At 45.0% G+C, this 14,145-nt stretch overlaps 1 long non-coding RNA gene across 1 annotated transcript; it reads left to right on the top strand.

The window, feature by feature from the left end:
- Nucleotides 1-348: 348 nt before the first annotated feature.
- LOC112551670 lies at nucleotides 349-2,829 on the top strand. Its single transcript, XR_003095975.1, has 3 exons — nucleotides 349-1,014; nucleotides 2,476-2,616; nucleotides 2,759-2,829. It is a non-coding gene; the product is annotated as an uncharacterized LOC112551670 (long non-coding RNA).
- Nucleotides 2,830-14,145: the final 11,316 nt, after the last annotated feature.

The raw sequence follows: 14,145 nt of genomic DNA, 5'->3' as shown, positions 1-14,145 counted from the left end.
TCCTTTGCATCGTACATCACTATAATGCAAAAGAAATGCACCGTGCAAAGAAGGCTACAAAACTGGCGGGAAATACTTCTCCTGCACGCGGGTTCTCTATTACAGCAGAACACTCCACTGTGCAAAAGAGCTGCAATTTAGCGGGAACGCAATTTAGTGGTGCTGAAGCGCACACAAACAAAAAAACCACAACTTTGGGTTGTGACAGGGGCAGGGCTAGAAACAGGAGAGGGGGCCGGGCTGCAGATTTTGAATGCAGGGCACCAGTAGGGCTGGGAGGGTGGCTGGTACTGACAGGGCTAGTGGGGCTGTGGATGGGGAGGGAGGGGCACCTGGGAGGGGGGGGGCTGCAGGTTGGGAGGGAGGGGTCATGCTGAGGAAAAGTTTGGGAAGCACTGATTAGTTCAAGTTTTTGTTCAAATTGCATTTCACTTTCATCTTTGGCAGCTGGAAATTGTGAATTGGACAAGGGCTAGATTTTTAAGAGTTCATGTCGGTCTGCATCAATTTATGTGCGGGAAAGATACAGATTGGTTAAGGGTGACTTTTGGTCATCTTGGGTTCACCACTGTAGAGACAATGTGCAAGTACACAAATACATTGAAATGCATCATGGGTATACTAAACATTTGGCAGCCATGTCCTGTAAATTGGAAGAATAAATTGCTCTTTTGGGCAATGGGGCCTGGTTATTAGATTAAGAAGTGGAGAATATTGGTTTAACAGCAAGGATACTGTTTAGGCTAGCTAGTGTAAGTTTATGGAGTTGTTGAGTTTTTTGACAAACTTTGGAAAATATTTTGCATGTGCACTGTTGCACGCCTGATGAACTGGTGTTTAGCTGATATTTGATGATAATGCATGTAGCTAATTTGTACAATTACTTATAGCAGTGACAGTTAATCCTGACTATCTCACCAGTGAGCATTCGACATTCACTGAAGGAGCCCATGCAACGTGTACATCCCTAAATACATCGCAGCAAGCATATTCCAGTTCAAAGAAAAGGCTCCAGTAAGTTAATGTTAAAAGTGATAAACCTTGCTAGTGCTTACTGATAGCAGGAAACATGTACCCAAAAGTAATGTAGTAAGATACATTTTGATAATGTTCTTTCCGTGCCACAGATGCAAACTTGAGCCACGTGTGGCTCAGACATAGTCTGAGCATCACTCTTCTGTGGGCACCCCTTTGTTTTTGAGTGCTAGTCTTCCCCACAAGTTTCTGCCAGGTTGTTCTGTTGCATTATTGGTGTCTCTTTGACCCTCAGACTAAGCTGGCTTCCATACGCCTATTATATTCCTTCTCTTTTGCTATAAATAGAAACTCCATTCATTCTCTAGCCCATTTGATTATTTCAGTACTAGTTCCAAGAGAAGAGACAGCAGTTAAATACAAGCCCTTACAGCAGGGGTTTTGAACCTTTTTCAATCAGTGTACCCGCAGCGGCCAAATGTGGAGTGGCGGGGAGGGAGGGCATGGCTGGACATGGAGCGGTGGCAGCCACCACGTGTGTGTTTTCCCCCACCCCCTGCATCTGGTTGAGCAGGTGGCGCCTGCGTGGCAGTGCGGGATAGTGTGTAGCAGCGCTCTGTCCCCACCTACCTACACATACCCCCTAGGGTCTTCCTCAAGTACCCCTGGGAGTAGGTGTACCCCCAATTGACAACCCCTTCCTTACAGGCTAGTGTGGCAAGCTCATGCCCTAGATAGAGGCAGATCAGATGAAACTTCAGGCTGCACATAATATATGGTCAACTTAAAAATTTCTCATTGTGGGTGTTAATGACTAGACACATACAGACATCTGGAGACCCCCAGGTCAAAAATGGTAAACTTTAGAGAAGCTTGGCTTATTCCATATTCAAGAGGAGTAAAAGAGAACTAAACCAGTGGGAGACACCTGGTTGGGCAGGTGTGCTGCTTTGCCTTCGGCTCCCTGTCCTGTACTTCCTACCCAATCTGCTGCTCTGCTGCTTGTTTCCTGCCCCATTTGCCTCTATGCTGCCCATCCCCTCCCTAGTCTGCCACATGTAGGCTTCCAATGCCACTTGTGGCATGAGTGCCACAGGTTGGCCACCCCTGAACTAAGCTGATCAACCCCAATAGATTTTGCACAGGAGTAGAGCACAGCTGGTTATATACATTAATAGCACGTGTCTAAAGAAGACTTCTTCATGTAGATGTGGAAGCTAAGAAGGAACATTCAGGTATTGTAAAAGCCTTTTGTGACATCCCATCCTTGTCTTTAGCAGACTCTTGATGAATTCTAGGATTATCTTTTCTCTACAAACTAATATGGCAAACTACATTGTGGCTAAGCCGCTAAACAGCTGGTCCAAATGCCAGTGCTTAGCTCTAGCTTTAGCTCAAAGTAGGTCTGAAGACTTGGAAGCAAATAGCTGCAAATCTGATGTTCTTCAAATAAGCTTGACTGTTGCACCCCCTGCTGCTTAGTTTTATCCTCATTTTCAGCATTTTCAGGTACTTAGCAAAAGCGTAGTAATCCAGACTGAGCTGAACAATGACTTGTATCAAGAAGCAAACAGAAAATGGAGCATATTTGGTCTGGGCTAAAAGTGCCTTTCCAGAGGTGTGACTTGCATTCTTCAAAAGGTTAGTGTTTTATATGTGAATCTTCTAACTTAGAAGAATTGTTTGTTCTTCAGCTTGTCTGTATGCTGTTTTTGAAGTCAGATGTTTAACAAATGTAAATCAAAGTAAACTTCATTTTAACAAATGTTTTTTTATGTTACAGATAGTTCTGAAGGTACTTGAAAAGTTCCCAATAACTGATGCTTATATACCTTGTGTTTTTAGTAGTAAAACCACAGTGAAAAAGTCTGTCCTGTCTGTCCTGTCTGTCTGTCATTTACTTTACAACTAGACAAAATGGAAGAAAAAACAGGGCGAAACAAGATCCGTTATTTGCCTCCACAAAACGTAATGCAAAAAGTGTAACACAAAATCAGGACCATCTACACTAGAAGCATAATGTGATGAGGCTTGTAAACATTGCACAGGATAAAGGCAAGTAAAGACAACTTAGAGCAGCTGAACAAGAAAGACTGATCAGGACTAGTGACTGCCCAGTTCTAGCTGACCCCATTCCAGAGACCAGAAGGGCTACAGGCCAGGAAGTGAGTATCAATCTGAGCTGGGAATCCAGAAAGTTAGGAGTCCCTTGGATCTGTAGACTTGTTTCCTGGACAGGTCCTAGTAAAAAGAAGGCTTCCAGAGTGGGTCAACTTTGTATTCTAGACCAAGGAAATAGTGAAGCAGCTAGGACTGATAACAGTAGAGGCCTATGAGGAACACTAACAGTGTTAGGATCCAAGGACATTGATGAACCAAAGTAGGAACTAGCCTGGGTATACAGAAAGAAGGCTGAGCACACACTATCAGGTTTTGCTTACAAAGCCAAGCAGTGATCCAGACTGGGTTAAGGTGGAACAGGGTCAGCCTAAATCTCCCTGTCAGTTCAACAGCCTCTTGTAGGGTTATTCATAAATGTATGTTCATGTACAGATAGTTGAAGCCTAGATCACAACAGTAGTGACTAAAAATATTGTGCACAGCCATCTTAAAAAGAACTGCAAGAATGTCCAGAGACTTGAGAGAGAACTACAAGGTATAATTGCCCTATAAAGGGACTGCATCAACTGCTCAGTAGACTGAGCAGAAGGGAGAACCTAACTCCCATTCTGCCATACATACATACATACGCTTCATAGTTTCCAAAGAGGTATTGGCATCTGCAAAAAGTATGTATTTTTTCATAAAGAGAAATTTCTATTGTCTGCTCACCGCCACTCCCACCCCAAAGCTCATGAGTGGAATTGTGCAATGTTTGAAAGCATGACTGATGATTGTTACCGGTAAGATTTCTTTTTTGCCAGAGCTCTGAAGAGTGACATGGCAACTCATCTGATTTCGTATCAAGTGAACTTTAACAGTAACACTTACATAATATTACAGGTTTCCTCCCTATAATACAACCTGATGAGTGACTCTGTAGGTCTCTCAGCAGCGACTGTCAGGTGTACAGTGCCTTGGATCTTCCACTGGGTGTGATGTCTATGGCTTCTCTGTTGTCCAGCAGAGATTTTTTTAATTAATATATTTCATGTTCCAAGTCAAATTGGCCAAATCAGTTCCAAATCATATCAATTAAGCAGAACTGAATTGTTCCAAAACCGTTATTGATTGAGTTCTGCCTGCTCAATCATTCTAAACACCATGTATGGTGCTACAACTGGTGAGCATCCTCCATCCCAGGATTTCACCTTGGGACTTCAGGTACTCCCAAATCTATTGGCAGGCATCCTACGTGCAGGCCCAAGCCCAGAGGTCTTGGTATTCGGCTGCCCCCACTTGATCTTAGGCTACAAGAGGCTAAGCAGAGATGCAGCAGCTGTGTCTATTTCTTTTTTTTCAGGTTTACTGCGTGCTCTCACACCTTCCCTTGTGTTAACTATTTTTTAGAACTTTTTCATACCACATTGTCCTATCCCCTGGCACTGTGCCAAGCATTCCTTATATGGTGCACCAATTCCCCTGGCACTATGCTGGGCACATTCTTTATAAGGAAACTTGTGCCTTGCTCACCTAGTGCACCAGTCAGCACTCACATCTCCCGGTGCCACAGAAGGTGCTCTGTTCAATTTTATTGCGTAGTTCTGGGAAGTCCTGGACTATGGCTAAGAGCCTTAGCACAACTCAATGTGCCTGCTACAATGATAAAGGTATTAAAGCCTAGCTAAACATTAAGACTTGGTGTTAACACTTTCTGTGATGAAATAAAATTCATTAGTTCCATACCAACAAAAATCTCAGTAACCTGATTCTGTCTCTTCTAAACCTTATTACAAACCTTCTATCCTATTGTTATTTAGAGGACTTTGCATTTGATGCAAGTGTCTGCTGAAGGAGTAAGAGACCCCAATTTAATGATTCTTTATAGATCAGAAAACAAACTTTCACTAAGATGTCAAGCTACCATTTGTGTGCAGTCATAGCTCCATAGAAAATGAGGGTTGGGAGGGACCTGAGGAGGTCATCTAGTCCAACCCCCTGCTCAAAGCAGCACCATCCCCACTTTGATCATCCCAGCCAAGGCTTTGTCTAGCCAGGTCTTTAAAACCTCCAAGAATGGAGGTTCTACAACCTCTCTAGGTAACCTGTTCCAGTGCTTTACTACCTTCCTCATAAGAGAGTTTTCCTAATATTTAATCTAAACTTCCCTTGCTGCAACTTGAGACCATTGCTCCTTGTTCTGTCATCTGCCACCACTGAGAACAGCCTAGCTCCGTCCTCTTTGAACATCCCCACCCACTTCAGGTACTTGAAAGTTGCTATTAAATCCCTCCTCCCAGGCTTCTCTTCTCCAGATTAAATAAACCCAGTTCCCTCAGCCTTTCCTCAAGAGTCATTTGCCCCAGCCCCCTAACCATTTTTGTTGCCTTGCTCTGGACTGTCTCCAATTTGTCCACATTGTTTCTGTGGTAGGGGGCTTACTCTGGATGTGGCTTCACCAGTGCAGCATAGAGGGAAAGAATCAGTTCCCTCGATCTGCTGCAATGCTCCTAATAATGTAGCCCCATATGCTGTTAGCCTTCTGTGCAACAAGGGCACACTGTTGGCTCAGCTTACTGCCCACTGCAACTCCCAGGTCCTTTTCTACAGAGCTACTGTTTAGTCAGTTGATCCCCAGACTATATCAGTATATGACGTTGTTCTGTCCTAAGTGCAGGACTTTGCACTTCTCTTTATTGAACCTCCTGGCCGCATCCAGACAAGTGCAGCTGTGCAGTATGTGGCACCGCAGACCCACCTGCAGCACCACATACCACGCATTCAGCTGTTCTTCATGCTTCAGGGAAGCAGTTCACAGGGCTTTTTGATATCCAGTGGTCAAAAAAACCCGCAGAGAAAAAAGGCAGAGCAGCGCACTCATAGGCAGTGCTCGCTGCTCAAAAGTGAAACCAGGCCACCTGGAGCAGTGCTGCGACTGCTGGCCAGGCTTCGCACAGCAGAATTGCTGCTGCTGCAACCCTAGGAGGCCCCCAGGAGCCCAGTGCTGGTCCCACCCTACCCTACTGCCCCCGGGGTAACTCGCCATGCATCAGAGTGCCTGTGCCACGGGCATTCCCCAGGGGCAACTAGCTGTGGTGCAAGGTGCAGCCGCTAGTTGTCCGCAGGGAACCAAACATCCACACCGCATGTGGATGGATAAGATTTCTTTTGGTCCAATTCATTGAGGTCTCTCTAAATCAGGGACGGCCAATTATTTTGGGCAGAGGGCTGCTTACTGAATTTTGCAAGCCATCAAAGGCCACATAACAGGCAGCCAGGGGTAGATAAAATATTAATTTGCGGGGGGAGCGCGGAACGGATAGAATGGCCTGGCAGGCTGCATCAGGGCCCCAGGCCACACTTTGCCCAGCCCCGCTCTAAATCCTAGCCCTACCCTCCAGCATATTGACTACTCCCCCCAGCAGATGGTGTCATCTGCGAACTTGCTGAGGGTGCACTCCATCCCATCTTCCAGGTCACTGATGAAAACATTGAACAAAACCGGCCCCAGGACCAACCCCTGGGCCACTTTACTTGATAGAGGCTGCCAACTAGAGATTGAGCCATTGATTACTATCCTTTGAAGATCCATCCAGTTTTCTATCCACCTTACAGTGCGTTCATCCAATCTGTACTTCCTTAGCTTGCTTGCAAGAATGTTGTGGGAGACTGTATCAAAAGCCTTGCTAAAGTCAAGATACACCACATCCACTGCTCTTCCCGTACCCATAGAGCCAGTCATCTCATCATAGAATGCAATCAGGTTGGTCAGGCAGGACTTTCCTTTTTCATGTCTTTAGGACAAGGTATTTAGCAGAATTTGCAGATTTAATTGGAAGCTGACAGGCTGTGCCATGAACACTTCTAGTATGGCCTCAAACTTGCAACCTCTGGGCCGTGAACTGATGCCTACACCACCCCAGCCCCTTGTTCCTCTAAAGCCAACAGAAGATACCTGAACCTTAGTCTTGTTTTTTCCTCAGTTAACTCTGATGTCCCTTCCTTAGCTAATGGGCTGGATCTAGCATATGAATGATGTAAGGCATTCCTTAGTTAGGCAAAACTCCCACTGACCTCAATAGGAGCTTTGTTAAGGTGTTGGGAATAAGAGTTCCTTGTTTCTACGAGTTGTTTTGCAGTGTTTCAAGTGTACACATGCAGTGTTTGTAAATGGTGATCCTTGATTAATACAAAGGCAGAGAAAGTTCCCCATTGTATGGAAAATTCAAATGAAAATAATCAAATTCATAAACTAGCGAAAATAGGAGCACTTGCAAAAAAACATCATTTTGAAGACATTTTATACGCTATATTTGATAGTGCCTTTTCAGTGTATGGCTAGCAGGAAAGTGCATGCATTTTAATGGTGAGCATTCAGGCTTTATAATCAATTCAATATTTTAAACCTAAATTCACTTTGCAGTCATTGGTCACAGGCCAAGTTGTAGACAAATTTCTATTCTAAAGTTAGATTAAACTCTCTTGAATTTCAGGTTTGGGAAGATTTCAAACAGTGCCTTTTTTAAGGAGTGGCAGGTATGTGCTACTGCAAACTCTTATGTGCAGAAAAGTTTTGTTGAGTGTTAAGTCAATTAGAAAAATCACTGAATAGTATAAGGGCTCCATAAAATGGGAAGATAAAAATTAATGCTTTTTAAAAAAAAAGACAAAATACAGGGATAAATTCACAGTAACACTGGGTATTTTGCAGTGTCAAGTTGAATGGTTTGTTATATCAGAGGTGAGAGCCTCTAAAAGGAATAGTACTTCCTTTACCATGTACAAGGAATGCTGAATGATACAGATGAAAAAACGCAGTGTTTCACAATCCAACTTGGAATTAGCAAGGGTGCTTTCTTATACGCATAATATGCAGTGTTTATGCAGTGCGCTGTGTTGTCCTTGTAACGTTTACATTATTAATCATAACTCCACTAAACTAGTAGGAGCAAAGAGAATCTTATAATTCAAGCAGAAAACTGTGCATCAAAAGACCATAGTTTTCTTTTTGGATGAGTCAGGCGCTACTTCTGTGACTCTTGACAAAGACATGTAGCATCTCTCTGGCTTGCCTCTTCTAGGTATTGAGACCAAATTAATTTTCCTGTTTTGTTCTTTGAGAGCTTCAAATATATATATTTTTAAAAGTCAGTTGATGTATAGCTGAAAATTTGTTTTTACAAGTTACATAATTTGCATGTTCTTTTTCTGTTCACTTCATGCTTGAAAGAAATATGTGCTTTCTAACACTCCTTTAAACAATGGAACTTGTAGCAAAATATAACAATTTTGTCAAATATTGTAGCTATAACATCTTGTAGTATGATCTTGGCACAAGTAAATGTTTTAGGCTTAAATAGTAGTTGTATGGGAGACCACTAGAAAACTTAAGTGCTCCAAGAAGTAGTTACTACTTGGTTAGAGGAGTTCTTTCTACTTACATTTTGGAACCAGTGTCTCTCCTAGTACTAAGGTCAAGAGGTTGCTGAAGATGTTCAGTTGAGTTCCTGATCATTTTGTGTCATCAAAGTTCCTGTGGCATTTGCTGCAAGGACAAAAATGATGCTGCAGTATGGACAGATACCATCTTGATCAAGTACAGTCCAAACTGAAAGACTGCATTTGCTCACTGAACATTTCAGTTGCTTTTTAAGTAGTTCAAGATATAACAGGGAAATTAACACATTTTCAAAATGCAAACAATGACCCCTTTTGAGAACTGCTTTAAGAAAAAGCAGCTTTTAAACATGCATACAAACACAAGCCTTAATAAAGTGCAGTAAATGGATATAAACTGAATATTTCCGATCTGTTTTAAAATAGGTGAGCTATATGTACAGCTGTTTATCAGCCATAAAAACTAGTAAGTTAAATTGGTTTCCACTTTTTTAGCATATTACTTGATCTGCAATGATTTTTGTCACTTGTTCTTGCCTGTTGGATGTGTTATATAATGATCTGTGAAATCTGCCTTCCATAGTAGCTTCTTCTAAAAGCTGCTGTTGATTTTAGATGACAGACTTATGTCATAAACTACATGTGTCAGCTTTTGTCTTACGTTTATCCATTAAACAGGGTTGTGTTAATGATTCTCATAGATCTGTCACAGCATGCATAGACTCTTGTCAACCTTTGCTTAAAACATCAGCACTCATTTACAGCAGTAGCAAAAGAAAACCAGGTTTAAAAAAATAAATAAAATATACCCTAAAATCTAGTTGGGTATATAAAATTAATTACTCAATGCATCACAAAGTAGAGGCCTGCTATCACATTTTACAGTGATGGCAGAAAACAGTGTTGAGCATCAGGAAATATATTATTTGAAGTAATGTCCTACCTGTCCCAAGAGGTATGAATAAAGAATAATGTCAACAGTGCATATTTGTTTGGAAGATTGACTTAATTTTGGCCAAACAGAAAACCCAACTTCCATAATAGTTAAACATTTGGCAAGTTACAATATTCTCAGCCCACAGCTGATTAGTACCACTGAAAAGATTACTGTACACTACCCCCTAATAAGTCACTTCCACATCTAACCTAAAAAAGGGGATTCGTATATCTTTATTGCTAATTTTTTTCAAAGAGGATCCCCAGCATATGGTAGAGGATTGTCCTGGTAACACTTGTAGCTATCTTTAACTGTCTTGTTCAATCTGGTACCTATTCATCTGAGAAGCCAGTTTCTTCTATGTGCACCCGAACGTGTGCTGGGAAGGGAAGCCGTCTGGATGGGAAACACAGCCCCCCTCCTCAAAGCTGCCACCAGTCCCTCTGCATAAACTCCATGCAGCAGATGGACTGTGGGGGTGGCGGAGTCACCAAACAGCCATTCTTAGTGCAATGTTCCTCTCCAATACGGCCCGAGTAGTGTGTCAAAAAGGATTCATTATTGCTTCTTGCAGCAGCATTCGCTCCCCTTCTGTGCGCTGTGACCCCCCAGCAGCAGGGTCAGAGCACAGCTGTGGCTGGGAAGCCAGTGGCAGCATGCTGTGGAGGAGGGTAAGAGGAGCCTGGAGAGAGGATCCTTCTGCCAGAGGAGAGAGTTTAATTTCAAGAGAGGATTTTGCTGAGTTAGACCACAGTTTTCCCTGCCTCTTTGGCCTCTGCCCTTCTTTCAGTCGGTAGCCTCTGCCTCCACCTCACTGCCACCCATCTTGAGATGCAGGAGACAGACTGATTCCATTCGAAGAGTGGGTCTTGAGAATCCCTTGACTTATCCTTAGCTGTTCGCTAATTTATCATAAATAGCAATTTTGGTTTTTAGCCAATAGTCTTTTTATTCCTGGTTAATATTGGTGGAGCAAGTTTAAAGAAAAAAACTTCTAGTTTTTACTAGAACTGAGTTAGCTTACAACGAATAACTTACTTGAACTGAGCCTGTGTTTTCTGCTCTTGGGATGTTTGTCAAAAAACCTCTATCTGCTCAAATTAGGCAAGAAAGGTTTTGGGGAGGGTCTTTTTTAGGTTTCTGCAGGTCTGTCAATTTAATCTGAACATTGGTTCACTGGGAATCTGGGTTGCTTCTTTCTGACTTGTCAGGTAAATCAGATTTCAGCAAGACTCCAAATGAATCTCTACAAATACTTGCATGTGCAATTCTGAAATGTGCTTTGTACAAAAAGTTTTGTGCCAATGTAACTTGATTGCATGAATGCTTGTGAAAAGCAAATATATGAGAGATTCAAGCAGGGCCAAAGAAAAGTTGTCTTAAATAGTCACATGATTTTATTTTTACGGCCTCCATTTGCAACCTTTGCCCAACTGTTGCTTTAGCATAGGTGAAAAATGTACATCTTATTTGGCTGCTCTCACTGAAAAAAAGGGAAGAAAAAAATTGCTAATGCCTGTGGGCTGATATCTTTGCCATTCACTGCACTACAACAGTGGTTCTCAACCTCTGTAGTCTCAAGGCACCTCTTAGACAATTGCCACCCCTTACTTTTCACTCTGTTTTTGACTATGGAAAAATAAGAGCTCATAGTGGGTCAGAATGCTTCTAATGCTATGTACTCAAATATGAAACCTCTAGGGCTAGGGACAGATATTACACATAAACTGGCTTAAGTGATCAGAAATTGGTTTAAACCTGAAATAGAACAGATGTTCAATGCACATAAACCAGTTTGAAAATGGCTGAAACCGGTTTGAGATAGACCTGGTTGAATGTAGTATCAGACTTAACTGATTTGGTTCAAACCGGTTTATGCAATGTCTGCCCCAGATCCCTTCCCAGTTTAAGTTAAATCAGTCCTCCAACATCCCGGCATACTCTCTGTACTGGACGAGGCTGCTCCAGAGAGCTGGGCTGGCTCCTCCCCTCCGCTCCCTGGCTGCAACTCTGGCAGAAACTGCTCCTACACCGGAGTCTGCCTGGCTTCCTTCTGCTCCACCCTCCCACTCCCCACTCCCTGCTGAAGCAGGGATTCCTCCTCCCTTCGGCCTTACACAGACACCTCTCAGCATTAGCTAGCAGACCACATGTTACCTATGGTCTGTGATGTGGGAGACAGGACAACAGCAGAACTGTGTCAGCTTAGGGCTTTTTGGAGCTAGTCAACAAGTAGCTGGTAATGTTCCTCCTTTCTTCCTTGGGAAAAGTTGTTGAAGAGCTTGAACTAATGAGAGAAGTTTTTGTTTTCTTAATTGGCAGATAAACACTGAGTTAGGGGTGATAAACACTGTGCTGGAAGTGCTGGCGGCAAACTGGAAGTGCTGCTAGCGCTTCTCGGGGGGGCACCTGCTGACGCTCCCTACTCCCCGACCGACAAAGACCAATTGGGGGGGGGGGGAGCATGTGCCCCCCTGTGTCGCCTATGGTCTATTCACCTCCAAATTGGTTCAAGCTTTGCAGGTTAGACTAACCTGCAAAGATTCAATCAATTCAGGCTCAGAGTTTTTGAATGTCTGTCCCTAGCTCTGGTCTATTATGTGAAGCACGCCTGCACACCTAACCATGCTAACATTGCATGGAACCCTGTGGCTGTCCTGAAAGGATTCTGAGTCACCCAAGGGTGCTGTGACAGCTCAGTTGAGAACCATTATGCTAGAAGCTAATGCCATAGCAACGAAGTTTGGTGCCTGGGGCAAAGCCTGCAGTGCCAGCCCGCCTTCACCCCACACACATGCCTCCCCATGCTTGCCTGGGAGTGCACACTGTGGTGGGAGCCACCCTTCTCCCATCCCCATGCTCCTCCAAACAAGCCTCTTGCAGCTCCATCCCACACCCCGCCCCAGCTGGGCAGTGCCTGTTGGCACCCCTTTGCTTTGGCACCCAGGGTGGTCACCCTGTTGCTCCCCAACCCCACTTTGCTACAGCACTGATAGAAGCTTAAGGTGCACCTCACTTCTCCATTTTCCTGATGTGAGAAGAGAATCGGTGGAAACACAGGAGTCTTGTGTAGAGGAGCAATGTCTTAGTCAAGGCAAGGTGGCAACTGTGATAAAATAATGACTATAAAAATGCTGCAGAAAGCAGTGTTGGGAGAAGCAGTGGTCAAATTTTGGATTTTTAAGTGAGAGGTGAGTGCTGCTTTCCTACTTTTGTCCATTTGCCAGAAGGGCTTGCAGCCCAACTTGCTGGCAGAAACAGACATCATCTGATGTCTCATTTGTGCCACCATAAGGGCAAGGAAAGGCAAATCAGTAGGGCAACAAAACATGGTAATAGTAAAGCAGCATGGTCTGTAGCAGATGTCTGACTGTTAGCTCTATGGTAGGAGCGCACAGGCAGCCTGAGCTGCTCGCAGTCTCCCACCATCCCAGCTAGGTGCTCTGGGGCCCTGAAACCCCTAGAGCAGCGTTTCTCAACCTGTGGATCGTGTCCCAGAAGTGAGTCGCTAGAATATATGAAATGGTAGCGAACAAAATATGTGTAAAACCCTGGGTTTTCCTGTTCGGGCTGGCAGAGTGCCAGCCTACAAGGGGCTGCGTGGGGCCCCCCTGTGCCGCCCCCCCCCCCAGACACACCCCTGCTCCATACACTGGGGGCTGTGCGCTGGGAGTGACAGCCCCGGCAGGGTCAGGGGTCTGTTTTCTACTTAAACTATTTACTGGACTGTCATTGACGTTTACAAATGGGTCCTGATACAAAAGAGGTTGAGAACCACTGCCCTAGAGCACCCACTTTCCCAGCTTAGGGGTACCCTGGGGAAGCTGGGCGCTCTTTCCTTAACGGTGGGTAGACAAAGCCTTGGCTGGGATGATGTAGTTGGGGATGGTCCTGCTTTGAGCAGGGGGTTGCATTAGATGTGACCTCCTCAGGTCCCTTCCACCCTCATTTTCTATGGATCTATGACAGCCCTGTTCCCCACCCAGCCAGACCTGGGCCGGTGATGGCAGGAGCGTGTCTGACCCGGCTGGGAAAGAGGGGAAATCACATGTCCTTACCTGCAAGGGCCCAGGTGTGCTCCCCCACCCCCCAATGAAGCACATCATAGACACCAACTTTCATTGTTGCTGGGAGCAGGGCAGGGGCACCCTAGGATGATGGACACGGGTAAGTTTGGGGCAGACAAGGTGCTTTGGGTCAACGTGGCGTCCTCTAGGAGACCGACTCCTTGGAAAAATTGCTCTTCGCGAGGTTTGGGGCACAAACGCCCTTCTCCCGGCACAGGGCGGAACCCAGTCAGTGTAATAACGGAGACTTTTCCCATCTTGAACCATCGATGCTTTCCCCAGGGCCTGCCCAAGGGGCTTTGCGCCCCAAAACTTGCCCAGCTGGTCTCATAAAAGGGATCGTTTTGGACCCAAGAGTTCTAGTTTTTGGTCTGCCTAATAACACAGACCGCCCCGCCCCGGAGACATCCAACCCCAGCGGGACGAGACCGGACCACACCGGACCAGCCCAGGCCAGCCCGTCCCGCGGGTGTCAGCAGAGGTGGGCCCGCCACGTGCCCCGCCCCCCTCCTCCAGGTTGGAACGGCGACTGCGCGCGTTGCCATTGGCCCATTTTGACTCGCGCCCCTCCCCCCGGCTTCCCGATTGGACCAGCGCGCGGAAGGGGGGCGGGGGCGGAACCCCTCACTCAGCCAGTGAGAAAATGGTTGCCGGGCAGGTCGAAACGCC

Source organism: Alligator sinensis, unplaced genomic scaffold (genome assembly GCF_000455745.1).
Source record: "Alligator sinensis unplaced genomic scaffold, ASM45574v1 scaffold171_1, whole genome shotgun sequence".
In the NCBI taxonomy this organism is placed as follows: Eukaryota; Metazoa; Chordata; order Crocodylia; family Alligatoridae; genus Alligator; species Alligator sinensis.
Note: the sequence above shows the minus strand (reverse complement) of the source record. Positions and strands in the feature narration are given on the sequence as shown.